The sequence below is a fragment of the Chiloscyllium punctatum genome, chromosome 37, assembly GCF_047496795.1.
Source record: "Chiloscyllium punctatum isolate Juve2018m chromosome 37, sChiPun1.3, whole genome shotgun sequence".
Taxonomy (NCBI): domain Eukaryota; kingdom Metazoa; phylum Chordata; class Chondrichthyes; order Orectolobiformes; family Hemiscylliidae; genus Chiloscyllium; species Chiloscyllium punctatum.
The window spans coordinates 41,501,525-41,518,054 of NC_092775.1; the positions used below are offsets into that span (position 1 = coordinate 41,501,525).

General features: G+C 45.1%; 1 long non-coding RNA gene across 1 annotated transcript in view; it reads left to right on the forward strand.

The window, feature by feature from the left end:
- LOC140463039 (uncharacterized) overlaps nucleotides 1-16,530 on the forward strand; it is a 140,297-nt gene that overhangs the window by 106,349 nt on the left and 17,418 nt on the right. Inside the window, exon 2 of the long non-coding RNA XR_011954583.1 lies at nucleotides 10,054-10,107. This is a non-coding gene — a long non-coding RNA (uncharacterized lncRNA). The remainder of the gene's footprint in view (nucleotides 1-10,053; nucleotides 10,108-16,530) is intronic.

Below are 16,530 nucleotides of genomic sequence, written 5' to 3' on the forward strand. Positions count from 1 at the left end.
CAAAATTACTGACAGGTGAAAAGACAGTCTCAAGGTGACTTTTGAAAAGTCAGTCCCAGCGTGACTTGTGAAATAGTGAAAGCACCAATAGGTACCGACTAAGAATATTAATCCAGAAATTACCAATATTTGTGTCAGTAGATGAAAACAATATGCCTTCTTCATAGAACATTCCTCACTCTGTTACAGAGACAGCTTACCCATCATGTGCCTCTAATCTCTGAATCAAATACACTCGTGCATGTTTTGCATGCACCACTTGAATAATATGTGAATATATAGCACTTTGATGTAATTTAGAGCAATTGTAAAATATTGGAAGAAGTGGGTCTACAATCATGCATTCCCAGAAGTAAGTTCTGTTAGCAAACTACATAGATTGTTGCATTCAGTATACAACATTGTCGCATTATTTTTCATGTGTGAATCATGCAGGTCTAGCTCCCCAATCAAAGCTTTGAAATGCAGCATAATCAACAAGTTTTATTTAAAGGTCTTGCTCCATAATATCCAAACATATCCACCAACTGTGTTCAGATACTGTATTGTTTCATGTGAATGATATCCCATTTCAAACAATGGTCTCAAAATAGTGACGTGACTGGAAAACTGACAATTTGTACCTGAAGATTAAAAATCAGTCTGCGTTCAAACATTTTGGGAGTAATTTCCAACTTTATCAGGAGCACTTGTAATCTTTGCATAGGCTGTTTCCGTTAAGGCAACCAATTTCCAACCCCATGTTCACATTGAGTGACAAAATGGAAATCTTAACTGTAGAAAAAATGTTGTTTAATAATAATGATTTAGTCAGACATCATGAAATAATAACTTTACTTTGCTTTTGTTTGGGTAATTTAATCAAAGATGGCTCTCCCGCTGTCTAAGCAAGGGCATGTACAATCAAATCAAGATTCAGAGCAAGGTTTTAAATTAGTCTTTATCATTTCAGAAAATGTGAGCATAACCAAAAGGCCTGCAATTATTTCCCATTCCTAATTCCCTTTGAAAGTGATAATGAGCTGCATTTTGAAACCATTGCAGTCTATTTGGTGTTGAAACAATCGTAATGCTCTTCGAGAGGGATTTCTAAGTTTTTGACAAAGCAATGGTCATGGAACAGAGATATAGTTTCAAATCAGCATGGGGGTTTAGTTTGGAGGGAGCTTTCGAGGTAGGGAATTCCATATATCCACTGCTGCTGCTGTTCTTTTAAGTGGTTGAGGTTTACTCTTTAGGAGCTGCAGTTGAAGGAGTCTGCATTTATAATTGGTTGCAGTACTATTTTACTTGGTTCACATTCTGCCACTATGTGTTGGTGGTGGAGCAAGTAAATGTTTAAGGTGGTGGATGGATTGCTGGTCAAGAGAGCTGCTGTATTGAGCTTCTTGAGTGTTATTGGAGATGCACTCATCCATGCCAGTGGAAAGTATTCTATCACTCCCACGACTTGTGCCTTGTTGATTATGAACAAGCTTCACTATATCAAGTGTTGAGTTAAGATGCCATAGAATTCAATCTTTATCTGCCATATAAGGAATTTATGTAGATAGTCCAGTCCAGTTTTATTCTTGGTGAGGATGTTGATGCTGGGGTATTTAGCAATGGTAATGTTGTTGGATATCAAAGGGAGTTGGTTACATTCTATTTTATTGTTGATCATTCGTTGAAACTTGTTTGGTACAGATGTTATTAAGCGAGGATATAATTAAACAGAAGGACAAAATAAGCAATATTCCATTGACAGCATGTTAAATGCCCCACCATATATTCAGTTCAATTGACATTAATGGAATTGGAAGTTGCACCTATAACAGGCAGCCAATGCAATGCCACAAAAGATAAATTTCAGCACAATGTGTATAACAAGTAACCATACAAGTAAGTTATTAATTGTACCAATCTTTGAATCACCTTTTTTTTAAAGAGTGAAATCAACACCAATAATTGAAATACACAGTAAAGGGAACAATGACTGATAGTAATTGTGGTTTATCACAGGTTTATGTCCCAAAATATAATTATGAACAAATATAAATTAGGTGCCTGATTGACATCTTTACCTTCACATGGCTACAAGCAACAGGAGTTAAAACAGCTCCTGTGTTTTAATCTGTTTATCACGGAAACTTTTCAACATGTGGAGCCGTAACAAGGAGACAACTTTTTCACTGAGACCAGTGATAAACTGATACTCTACTTTTTAAACTACAACTCACTCCTCATATCTACCAAGCTTGTTATTTTTTATCTAAACATACCAGATTACCAAGTAACAAGATCTACCTAAATATATTAGATCATTGAGCAAGAGATTGGTTTAATTATTGTCAGTAATACCACAGGACTGAGGTTGTTCTAAACAAGATGATTTTTAGCAAAGCTAGTAGATACACAAATATTTTGTTAGATGAGTTGCTATACAAGTATCCGCTTTGGGTGCAATCGTTAATCCAAAGCACAAGTTATGCTTGTTTTCAGAATTTACATGCTTGTCCCAGCTTCTTTACAAATTCACTTGAATATTGCCATTTATAAAATTTGTCTCCTATCAGCACAATCAGGCAATATTTTAGGAAGTCTCTTTTAAAAAAGTTGTATTAAATATATACTTCGATGTGGAAATCTTGAGGCCCAGTGATAGCTTCTCTACCTTTGGACCAGAATCTCCAATTTACATACAAGCATACAAACAAGAACAAGAGCAGACCAATTGGCTGTTCAAGTCTGCTCTGCTATTCACAAGATCACGGCTGATCTGATTTTAACCTCAACTTTAAATTTCTGCATATCCCCAATAATCCTTCATCCCCGTGGTAATCAAGAATCTATTCATTCCTGCCCTGAAAATATTTAAAGATTCTGCATTTTGAAAGGAATTCTAGGATTTTAGAACCCTCTGACAGGGAAAAAAAAAGTTTTCTCATCTCTGTCATAAATGGGAAACCCATTATTTTTAAACTGTGACCCCTAGTTCCAGATTATAGATTAAAATTAAAATCCTTCCATTTGATGGCCACTGTAAAGATGGCATTTCATGGCCAATCAGGTTGATGATCAATCTGTAACTGCTGGCTGGCACACACTTATGTTCAGAAGAAAGAGCACCAGCGCTGAGTAGTAGCTTTGGCACAAAAGCCTCGCCATGTCATTCTTGCCAGGAGCAGGTATTACCTTAATTCTGAGCAACCCCCAAGTGCACATATGCCATGATACATTTAAGAATTGGAGCCTGTCTTAATTTTGTTAATACATCTGAAAATGATACCTTGGAAAAAAAAACAGAATGGCAGATCGCCATTGAAATAACTGCACAGAGGCTGGTATCCCATCACCAAGTCATCCAGTATTTACAAGTTTTCCATACACAAACTTTGAGCGGCTAGCTCAGAGTCAGTCCCTAGAGTGAGAAGCCTCTCTGAGACTCCTGTTTATATTTGTCAGCCAGGGCTTGCTGATTAGCATAGGTTAACAGCCCCAGTCAGGGATCTCATATTCAGCAAGATCCACCTGGTCAACCTTGTTCCAATCACTCCAACTATCTTTAAGTAACCCAATTTTAATTCATTAAAGATGACTTTAAATAATCTATATTTAACCATTTACTAGTTTTGCTGGTGAATGGAGGTAAGTTTTGACTAAATTAAACAATTTATAATATTTACAAGGTTTAAAAGTGCCTATCAGTAACCTTGTACTTAAAATAAATTAAGAGCCACTTTGTAGAGCCTTGTAAGTGTGGAATCAGCAGAAACTTCCTATGACCAGTCAGAGCATACAGGAACAAAGCAGAGAATGAGATAGGACTGACAAATTAAACTGCATTTATTTCAATGCAAGAGGCCTGACAGGTAAGGCTGATGAACTCAGCATAATTGGGAACATGGGGCTGGGATATCATAGTGATTAAAGAGACGTGGCTCAGGAATGGACAGGACTAGCAGCTTAATGTCCCAGGGAAGGATAGAAAGGGTGGCTAGAGAGGAGGGGGAGTGGGACTTTTGATTCAGGATAATATTACGGTTGTACTTAGGGATGATATTCTTGGGAATATATCCAGGGAAGTTATTTAGGTAGGACTGAGAAATAAGAAAGGACTGATCGCCTTATTGGGATTGTACTATAGACACCCCCAATAATCAGCAGGAATTTGAGAAACAAATTTGTAAAGAGATCTCCGTTATCTGAAAGAATAATAGGGTGGTTTTGGTAGGGGATTTTAACTTTCCAAACATAGACTGGGACTGCTTAGTGTTATGGGCTTAAATGGAGAGGAATTTGTTAAGTAAGTACAGTTACATTTTCTGATTCGATGTGTGGCTGTACCTACTAGGGAAGGTGCAAAACTTGACCTACTCTTGGGAAATAAGGCAGGGCAGGTGACTGAGGGGTCAGTGGGGGAGCACTCTGGGGCCAGTGACCATAATTCTATTAGTTTTACGATAGTGATTGAAGAATCAACCGGATCTAAAAGTTAAAATTCTAAATTGGAGGAAGGCGAATTTTGATGATATTGGGCAAGAACTTTCAAAAGTTGTTTGGGGACAAATGGTTACAGGTAAAGAGACAGCTGGAAAATGGGAAGCCTTCAGAAATCAGATATCGAGAGTTCAGAGACAGAATGTTCCTGTTAGGATGAAGGGCAAGGGTGGTAGGTGTAGGGAATGCTGGATGACTAGAGAAATTGACATTTTGGTCAAGAATAAGAAGGAAGCATATGTCAGGTGTAGACAGCAGGGATCGAATGAATCCCTAGAAGAGTATAAAGGCAGTAGGATTGCACCTTAAGAGGGAAATCGGGAGGGTAACAAGGGGACATGAGATAGTTTTGGCAGTAGGGTTATAGAACATAGAAACATAGAAAAATACAGCGCAGTACAGGCCCTTTGGCCCTCGGTGTTGCACCGATCCAAGCCCACCTAACCTACACTAGCCCACTATCCTCCATATGCCTATCCAATGCCCGTTTAAATGCCCATACAGAGGGAGAGTCCACCACTGCTACTGGCAGGGCATTCCATGAACTCACGACTCGCTGAGTAAAGAATCTACCCCTAACATTGTCCTATACCTACCACCCCTTAATTTAAAGCTATGCCCCCTCGGAAAAAGGTTCTCATGGTCAACCCTATCTAAACCTCTAATCATCCCGCTGTAACCTGCCACATCCTTCCTCACTGTCAACAACTCCACCGACTTTCGTATCATCCGCAAACTTGCTCACCTAACCTTCGAGCCCCTCCTCCAGCAAACAGCAATGGTCCCAAAACAGATCCTTGCGGAACATCACTAGTAACTGCACTCCAAGATGAACCTTTACCATCAACTACTACCCTCTGTCGTCTTCCAGCCAGCCAATTCCTAATCCAAACCTCCAACTCGCCCTCAATGCCATACCTCTGTATTTTTTGCAGTAGCCTACCATGGGGAATCTTATCCATACTAAAATCCATATACACTACATCTACTGCTTTACCCTCGTCCATCTCCTTAGTCACCTTCTCAAAGAATTCAATAATGTTTGTGAGGCACGATCTGCCCTTCACAAAACCATGCTGACTATCCTTGATCACATTATTCCTATCCAGATGTTCATAAATCCTATCCCTTACAATTCTCTCTAAGACTTTGCCCACAACAGAAGTGAGACTCACCGGCCTATAGTTACTAGGGTTATCCCTACTCCCCTTCTTGAACAAGGGAACCACATTTGCTATCCTCCAGTCTTCTGGCACTATTCCTGTAGATAACGAGGACCCGGATTCATTCAGTGTCTCCCCAATCTCTTCAGCCTCCACACACAACTTCCCACTACTATCCTTGACTGGACCCATTCCTACCGTAGTCATTCTTTTATTCCTGACATACCTATAAAAAGCCTTTAGGTTTTCCCTAATCCTACCAACCAAGGACTTTTCATGTCCCCTCCTTGCTGCTATTAGCGCTCTCTTTAGAACCTTCCTGGCTACCTTATAACTCTCAATCGCCCCAATTGAACCTTCACGCCTCATCTTTACATAGGCCGCCCTCTTCCCTTTAACAAGGGATTCCAATTCCTTGTTAAACCACGGCTCCCTCACACAACCCTTTCCTCCCTGCCTGACAGGTACATACTTATCAAGGACACTCAATAGTTGCTCCTTGAACAAGCTCCGCATATCGATTGCGTTCTTCCCTTGAAGCCTACTTTTCCAAGCCACGCATCCTAAGTCATGCCTCACCGCATCATAATTTCCCTGCCCCCAGCTATAACTATTGCCCTGCAGTGCACACTTATCCCTCTCCATCACTAGAGTAAAAGTCATCGAATTGTGGTCACTGTCCCCAAAGTGCTCACCTACCTCCAATTCTAACACCTGGCCTGGTTCGTTACCCAGAACCAAATCCAGTATGGCCTCACCTCTTGTTGGCCTGTCTACATATTGTGTCAGGAAACCCTCCTGCACACATTGGACAAACACCGACCCATCTAACGTACTCGAGCTATAGCTTTCCCAGTCAATATCTGCAAAGTTAAAGATCCCCATATCAACCACTCTATTACTTTCACTCTTCTCCTGAATCATCCTTGCAATCCTTTCTTCTACGTCTCTAGGACTATTAGGAGGCCTGTAGAAAACCCCTAACAGGGTGACCTCACCTTTCCTATTTCTAACCTCAGCCCAAACTACCTCAGATGGCAAGTCTTCATCCATCGTCCTTTCTACTGCTGTAATACTATCTTTGACAAGCAATGGCACACCTCCCCCTCTTTTACCCCCCACCTCTGACCCTTTTAAAACATTTAAACCCTGGAACCTGCAACAGCCCATCCTGTCCCTGTTCTACGCATGTCTCCGTAATAGCCACAACATCAAAATCCCAGGTACCAACCCGCGCTACAAGTTCACCTACCTTATTTCGTATATATCTCGAATTGAAGTATACACACTTCAAGCCACCTTCCTGTTTACAGGCACCCTCCTTTGAGATTGATGCCATGTTCCTAACCTCCCTACACTCCAGGTCCTGCACCCTAAAGCTACAGTCTAGGTTTCCATGCCCCTGCAGAGTTAGTTTAAACCCCGCCAAAGAGCACTAGCAAACCTCTTTTCCCCCCCTCCCCCCCCCCCCCCCCCCCCCCCCCCCCCCCCTCCCCAAGGATACTGGTGCCCCTCAGGTTCAGGTGTAGACCATCCTGTTTATAGAGGTCCCACCTTCCCCAGAAAGAACCCAGATACCGGAATCCCTCCCTCCTGCACCATCCCTGTAGCCACTCATTTAACTGCTCTCTCTCCCTATTCTTTGACTCTCTATCACGTGGCACGGGTAACAAACCAGAGACAACAACTCTGTTTGTTCTAACTCTGAGCTTCCAACCTAGCTCCCTGAAAGCCCTGCCTAACATCCTCAGCCCTCTTCCTACCTATGTCGTTGGTGCCAATGTGGACCACTACTTCGGGCTGCTCCCCCTCTCCCTTAAGGACCTGGAAAACACAATCAGAGACATCATGTACCCTTGCACCTGGGAGGCAACATACCAAACGTGAGTCTCTCTCGCCCCCACAAAACCACCTATCTGTGCCCCGAACTATCGAGTCCCCAATAAAAATTGCTCGGCTCTTCTCCACCCTTCCCTTCTGAGCAACGGGGACAGGCTCCGTGCCAGAGGCCTGAGCCCCGTCACTTACCCCTGGTAAGTCGTCCCCCCCACAAGTATCCAAAACGGTATACTTGTTCTTGAGGGGAACGGCCGCAGGGGGTCCCTGCACTGGCTGCTTCCTCCCAGTCCCCCTCACTGTCACCCATCTGTCTGCAATCTTTGGAGTTACTACTTCCCTAAAGCTCCGATCTATGACCCCCTCTGCCTCCCGAATGATCCTCAGTTCATCCAACTCCAGCTCCAGTTCCCTAACAAGGTCTTGGAGGAGCTGGAGATGGGTGCACTTCCTGCAAGTGTAATCAGCAGGGACGACCATGGCATCTCACCTCAAAAATGTTGCAAGAGGAACATTGCACTGCCTTCACTGCCATCCCTCTAAAAGTAACCTTTTTAAAAAAAAACTAGGTCTAAACAATAGAACAAGCAAAATGCAGCACTTTCCTACTTACCACAACGCGTCTTATTATTTGGTTAGAGGAGGGCGGCGGGTGGGAGGCACTACCTCTGTCGTGCCTCGGGTTCCTCTCCTGCACACCTTTATAGGAAAAAACCTACCCAGATAAGCTTGCGCTACACCAGCTTCCGGGTCCGCTCTGCGCTTTTTATTTTTAAAAAACTTTCAAATTTAAACCATTAAACAAACGTCCCTGAGCCTTCAAGCAGCCACTGCAAAACAGCCCTTACCTTCTCCGCTGAGAAAGTAGAATCCAAAGGGATTCTACAAATACATTTCAGAGCAAAAGGGTAGCAAAGTAGAGAATGTGACCCCTTAAAGATCAACAAGGCCACCTACTTGTGAATCTTCTGGAGATCGAAGAGATACTAAACAAATATTTTGCACCAGTGTTTACTGTGGTGAAGGCATGGAAGATATAGAATGTGGGGAAGTAGATAGTGACATCTAGAAAAATTCCATATTACAGAGGAGGAGTTGCTGAGCATCTTAGTGGATATTTATGTGGGTGCATAAAAGTGGATATTTATATCATCGGTAGTCACAGGTGAGGTGCTGGAAGACAGCTAACATGGTGCCATTATTTAAGGAAGATGGTAGGGAAAGGCTAGGGGACTATAGACCGTTGAGCCTGACATCGGTGGTGGGCAAGTTGTTGGAGGGATTTCTAAGGGACAGGATCTACATGTATTTGGAAAGACAAAGACTGATTGGGATTAGTCAACATGGTTTTGTACATGGGAAGTCATGTCTCACTATCCCGATTGAGTTTTTTGAAGAAGTAATGAAGAGGATTGATGAAGGCAGAGCTGTGGATGTGATCAATATGGACTTCAGTAAGGTGTTTAACAAGGTTCCTCATGGTAGATTGGTCAGCAAAGTTAGATCACGTAGCATACAGGAAGAGCAAACATTTGGATAATGAACTGTCTTGAAGGTAGAAGACAGAAGTTGGAGGATTGCTTTTCCGACTAGTGGTATGTAACCGCTGTGTGCCCCAAGGATCAATGCTGGGTTCACTACTTTTTGTCATTTATATAAATGATTTGGATGTGAACATAGGAGTATGATTAGGAGCTTTGCAGATGACACCAAAATTAGAGGTATAGTGGACTGCAAAGAAGGTTACCTCAGATTACAACAGGATCTTGATCAGATGGGCCAATAGGCCAAGGAGTGGCAGATAAATGTGAGGTGCTTCATTTTGGAAAGGTAAACTTATACACTTAATGGTATGGTCCTGTGGAGTGTTGCTGAACAAAAAGAGCTTGGAGTGTGCAAGTTCATAGTTCCTTGAAAGTGGAGTCCCAAGTAGACCGGATAGTGAAGAAAGTGTTTGGTAAGCTTGGTCAGTGCATTGAATATAAGAGTTAGGAGGTCATGTTACAGCTGTAAAGGACACTGGTTAAGCCACTTACAGAATATTGTGTGCAGTTCTGATCTCTCTCCAATTGGAAGAATGTTGTAAAACTTGAAAGGGTTCAGAAAAGATTTATAATGATGTTGCCAGGGTTGGTAATCTTGAGCGATAGAGAAAGGCTGAATAGTCTGGGGTGGTTTTGCCTGGAGTGTTGGAGAGGGCTGACCGCATGGGGTGGGGGAGTCCAAAACTAGAGAGCACAAGTCTAAGGTGAGAGGGGAATGACTTAAGGGCCAGAGGGTGGTGCATGTATGGAATGAGCTGCCAGAGGAAGTGGCGGAGGTGTCTATCTATTATAGCCTTCCCTAATGTCGAAGACCTTCACTGACTCCATTCTTTATTCATCCATGAGGTGTGACACATTTCTAATTGGTCATGAGAAACTACTGGTGATACCTTGACCCCCCTGCAGTCTCTGTGCTGCATGTATACTCACAATATTCTGGTTCTGTTTAGCTTTTTTCTCCTAAGTGTGTTTTCTAGTACTGGTATTATTCTTGAGAGTCTTTTTTTCACCTTATTAAATATCATTTACAGAATATGGAGTCCAGACCCATTTGATGCAAAAACAAAGCTCTACAGAAACTGAATGTAAGTTTTCTGGTTTTCAGTTGATTCTGTTCTCAAAATGAATCTCAGCAATTGGCTTTCCTTTTATAGACTTACTGACCTGCATTGCTACTGTACCATACAAGTCCATGGGAAACATGTACAGAACAGGCAATTTCAAAAGGAATTAAAGGAAATATGGCTGCATAGATATAAACATGATTGGATTGTAGAATGTAACATTCTAAGAATTACTATTATACAAGAATATAGGTTGGACCACTCTATATTTATCATGTGACTAAATAGTCATAGAGATGTACAGCATGGAAACCGACCCTTCGGTCCAACCCATCCATGCCGACCAGTTATCCCAACCCAATCTAGTCCCACTTCCCAGCACCCGGCCCATATCCCTCCAAACCCTTCCTATTCATATACCCACCAAATGCCTCTTAAATGTTACAATTGTACCAGCCTCTACCACATCCTCTGGCAGCTTATTCCATACACGTACCACCCTCTGTGTGAAAGAGTTGCCCCTTAGGTCTCTTTTATATCTTTCCCCTCTCCCCCTAGACCTTTGCCTCTAGTTCTGGACTCCCCAACCCCAGGGAAAAGACTTTGTCTATTTATCCTATCCATGCCCCTCATAATTTTGTAAACCTCCATAAGGTCACCCCTCAGCTTCCACTCCAGGGAAAACAGCCCCAGTCTGTTCAGCCTCTCCCTGTAGCTCAGATCCTCCAACCCAGGCAACATCCATGTAAACCTTTTCTGAACCCTTCCAAGTTTCACAACATCTTTTTGATAGGAAGGAGACCAGAATTGCACGCAATATTCCAACAGTGGCCTAACCAATGTCCTGTACAGCCGCAACATGACCTCACAACTCCTGCACTCAATAAGGTAAAAACAATGACTGCAGATGCTGGAAACCAGATTCTGGATTAGTGCTGGAAGAGCACAGCAGTTCAGGCAACATCCAAGTAGCTTCGAAATCGACGTTTCGGGCAAAAGCCCTTCATCAGGAATAAAGGCAGTGAGCCTGAAGCGTGGAGAGATAAGCTAGAGGAGGGTGGGGGTGGGGAGAAAGTAGCATAGAGTACAATGGGTGAGTGGGGGAGGGGATGAAGGTGATAGGTCAGGGAGGAGAGGGTGGAGTGGATAGGTTGAAAAGGAGATGGGCAGGTAGGACAAGTCCGGACAAGTCATGGGGACAGTGTTGAGCTGGAAGTTTAGAACTAGGGTGAGGTGGGGGAAGGGGAAATGAGGAAACTGTTGAAGTCCACATTGATGCCCTGGGGTTGAAGTGTTCCGAGGCAGAAGATGAGGCGTTCTTCCTCCAGGCGTCTGGTGGTGAGGGAGCGGCGGTGAAGGGGGCCCAGGGCCTCCACGTCCTCGGCAGTGTGGGAGGGGGAGTTGAAATGTTGGGCCACGGGGCGGTGTGGTTGATTGGTGTGGGTGTCCCGGAGATGTTTCCTAAAGCGCTCTGCTAGGAGGCGCCCAGTCTCCCCAATGTAGAGGAGACCACATTGGGAGCAATGGATACAATAAATGATATTAGTGGATGTGCAAGTAAACCTTTGATGGATGTGGAAGGCTCCTTTAGGGCCTTGGACAGAATCTGGTTTCCAGCATCTGCAGTCATTGTTTTTACCTCGTTGATTTTAACCCTACTGCGAATCCTCTTGCAAGGATGCCTGCCTTGAAGAAGTTTTCCTCCTCTCTCTACAAGCATCTCAGGGAGTCCCTCTCCCACTGCAACTCCCAGGTCATTTCCTCTGCCCTGAAGCTCTTCAACCATGTCGTGAAACAAACTCGCTACCACAGCCACATTTGCTTCCTCAGTGCCTGTCTCCAACTCATCCCACACGGACTCCGGACTACCTTTAAACCAGCAGAGTTCGGACCCAAACAGGACAAACAGTACAGACTACAGATTCAAAAACACCAGCAACAGTTCTCCTTCAAGATCCTCCGCTCCACGCTTGCCGCAATGCGCCGGCACCGAACCTCTCTACAGTCAGCCCTGCCTCAGCTGAGGGCCACACTCTCTCAGAATTGCAAAGGACCCACTCTGTACTACATCCTCAGGAGAATTCGTATTCTCAACAAACAGTATTTCAATTCCATCTCAAACATCAAAAACTGTAAGTACAACAAACTTTTATCCACCCACCTCCATAACCAGTGCTCCTCAAGCATTCCAGAAGATTCCCCTGGCCTCGGAACCTATTCCACCATTAGCCATGCGGCTGATGCAGCTACCACCCCTACGCTGATTGATGAAGTCACTTCCGCCCCCATCATGGCCACTCCCACAACCACTTCTACCCCTCACAATTCCTCATGCATCACACCTGACATCACTTCTGCCCTTCACATCATCGCTGATGCCACATGCTCAGTGACTTCCGCCACCCCTTCTGCCGTGGTCACCACCACTTCCGCCCCCACCAGCGCCACTCACCTGCATTCTGCTGACATGCCCCCCACAGACCCCAATGTCACTATCCCCACCCCCCAGAACCCCGAGGGGAACACTACCCCTGCTCATGTCTCCACCCTCATTCCCCCCACCATAACACCCACTCCAGTTACAGGTTCCGCCCCCACTCCCAGCTCCCCACCCACACCAGATCCCAGCTCCCAGCCCTGCCGAGTTTTCACCATCCCCTCAGACCTCCCCCTCACTGAGGACGAATGATCAGTCCTCAGCAAAGGACTCACCTTCATCCCCCTCCGTCCATGCATCAATGAATTTAATACACGCCGTGACGTCGAACACTTCTTCTGCCGCCTCCGCCTCAGAGCTTACTTTCACAATCAGGACTCCTGCCCACCTTCCGAGGACCCCTTCGCCCACCTCCAACACACTGCATCCACCTGGACACCCCGCGCTGGCCTATTACCTGCCCTCGACCTCTTCATTTCCAACTGCCGCCGGGACATTAACCGCCTCAACCTGTCTACCTCCCTCCCCCACTCCAACCTCTCACCCTCACAACGCGCAGCCCTCCAATCCCTCTGCTCCAATCCCAACCTCACCATCAAGCCAGCAGATAAAGGGGGCACAGTGGTCGTCTGGCGCACTGACCTCTACACCGCTGAAGCCAAATGTCAACTCGAGGACACCTCTTCCTACTGCCCCCTCAACCATGACCCCACCCCACATCACCAAACCATCATCTCCCAGACCATAAAGAACCTCTTCACCTCAGGAGATCTCCCACCCACAGCTTCCAACCTCATAGTCCGGGAACCCCACACTGCCCGGTTCTACCTCCTTCCCAAGATCCACAAGCCTGACCACCCTGGCCGACCCATTGTCTCAGCATGCTCCTGCCCCACTGAACTCATCTCTACCTACCTCGACACTGTCCTATCCCCCCTAGTCCAGGAACTCCCCACATACGTTCGAGACCCCACCCACGCCCTCCATCTCTTCCACGACTTTCGTTTCCCTGGCCCCCAACGCCTCCTCTTCACCACGGATATCCAATCCCTCTACACCTCCATCCGCCATGACCAGGGCCTCCAAGCCCTCCGTTTTTTTTCCCCTCCAGACGTCCCCAACAGTACCCTTCCACTGACACTCTCATTCGTTTGGCCAAACTGGTCCTCACCCTTAACAATTTCTCCTTTGAATCCTCCCACTTCCTCCAGACCAAAGGGGTAGCCATGGGCACATGTATGGGCCCCAGCTATGCCTGTCTCTTTGTTGGCTACGTAGAGCAGTTGATCTTCCGTAATTACACCAACACCACTCCCCACCTCTTCCTCCGCCACATTGATGACTGCATTGGCGCCACCTCGTGCTCCCGCGAGGAGGTTAAGCAATTCATCAACTTCACCACACATTCCACCCTGACCTTAAATTTACCTGGACCATCTCTGACACCTCCCTCCCCTTCCTGGGCCTCTCCATCTCCATTAATGACGACTGACTTGACACTGACATTTTTTACAAACCCACCGACTCCCACAGCTACCTGGATTACACCTCTTCCCACCCTACCTCTTGCAAAAATGTCATCCCGTATTCCCAATTCCTCTGCCTCCGCCGGATCTGCTCCCAGGAGGACCAGTTCCACCACAGAACACACCAGATGGCCTCCTTCTTTAGAGACCACAATTTCCCTTCCCACGTGGTTAAAGATTCCCTCCAACTCATCTCATCTACATCCCGCACCTCCGCCCTCAGACCCCACCCCTCCAACCGTAACAAGGACAGAACACCCCTGGTGCTCATCTTCTACCCTACCAACCTTCGCATAAACCAAATCATCTGCCGACATTTCCGCCACTTCCAAACAGACCCCACCACCAGGGATATATTTCCTTCCGCAAAGACCGTTCCCTCCGTGACTACCTGGTCAGGTCCACGCCCCCCTACAACCCACCCTCCAATCCTGGCACTTTCCCCTGCCACCGCAGGAACTGTAAAACCTGCACCCAAACCTCCTCCCTCACCTCTATCCAAGGCCCTAAGGGAGCCTTCCACATCCATCAAAGTTTTACTTGCACATCCACTAATATCATTTATTGTATCCGTTGCTCCCGATGCGGTCTCCTCTACATTGGGGAGACTGGGCACCTCCTAGCAGAGCGCTTTAGGGAACATCTCCGGGACACCCACATCAATCAACCACACCGCCCCGTGCCCCAACATTTCAACTCCCCCTCCCACACTGCCGAGGACGTGGAGGTCCTGGGCCCCCTTCACCGCCGCTCCCTCACCACCAGACGCCTGGAGGAAGAACGCCTCATCTTCCGCCTTGGAACACTTCAACCCCAGGGCATCAATGTGGACTTCAACAGTTTCCTCATTTCCCCTTCCCCCACCTCACCCTAGTTCTAAACTTCCAGCTCAGCACTGTCCCCATGACTTGTCCTACCTGCCCATCTCCTTTTCCACCTATCCACTCCACCCTCTCCTCCCTGACCTATCACCTTCATCCCCTCCCCCATTGTACTCTATGCTACTTTCTCCCCACCCCCACCCTCCTCTAGCTTATCTCTCCACGCTTCAGGCTCACTGCCTTTATTCCTGATGAAGGGCTTTTGCCCGAAACATCGATTTTGAACTGCTTTGCTCTTCCAGCACCACTAATCCAGAATCCTGCACTCAATACTCTGTCCAATAAAGGAAAGCATACCAAATGCCTTCTTCACTATCCTATCACCTGTGATTCCACTTTCAAGGAGCTATGAAGCTGTACTCCAAGGCCTGTTTGTTCAGCAACATTCCCTCGGACCTGACCATTAAGTGCATAGGTCCTGCTAAGATTTGCTTTCCCAAAATGCAGCACCTCGCATTTATCTGAATTAAACTCCATCTGCCACTTCTCACCACATTGGCCCATCTGGTCCAGATCCTGTTGTAATCTGAGGTAACCCTCTTCGCTGTCCACTACACCTCCAATTTTGGTGTCATCTGCAAACTTACTAACTGTACCTCTTATGCTCACATCCAAATTATTTATGTAAATGACAAAATGATCCAGGATTTGGAATTGAAAGAACAATATTGAAATTTATTGATGACCTTAAATTGGGTTGGATGGAAAACTGGGATGAAGATTCTGAGAGATGGAGCTTTGCCATTCATGACTGCCAGAATTGAGCAGACAGGCGGTAGGCTCATGTTAACAGAAAACAGAATCCCAAAACAATCAGCGGGAAATGGGTGTGGGTGGGTTACTCTTCGAAGGGTCGGTGTGGAAATGTGGGGCTGAAGTGCCTGTTTCCACACTGTAGCGAATCTAATCTAATCAATTAATACATTGGAACCACAGTTAGGAGAAGGACATGGAGCTTATAGAGTCATAGAGATGTAAGCATTAACTGGGAAGAATTTAAGTAAAGTAGAAGAGCAAAAGAATTGTGATATTTGGGTACACAGACCACTAAAGGATTAATAAATATGACCATAAAAGACAATGGTAAGGTTTTAAAAAAGACATTTATTCAAGCCAAAGGTTTTTTGGATATGAGTATATGAAAGCTTTAAAAATAAATCCAAAGGTATGGTGAATATTGACTATGATGTTACCAGCAGTGTGTCTTTATAGCTGTGGAGAGAAACGTGTGAATTCAGAAGCCTATTGCTGCAACTGGACTTTAGTGACAAATTTGAATTTACAAGATTATGAAGGGATGATATGATAAGTAGTAATGATTGGAAAAATGGTATAATAAATCATAAATTTCAAACAATTGCAAAGAAAAAATGCTGTACAATATACTTAGCACAAATAGAATGAAGAATTTACTGCTGGGTAAGGAAATGTCTCTTTATTTGGATGACATGGAAAAAGCCCCCTGGTGTATATATTGGGATTAATATTACTATGCTTGATGCCTTACACAGAGATGTTTCTGGGGTGCTTCAATTTTTGAATATGACCAAACAACATCTCAAGGCACAATCCATGGTCTCCAACCTCATATACCTTTGAC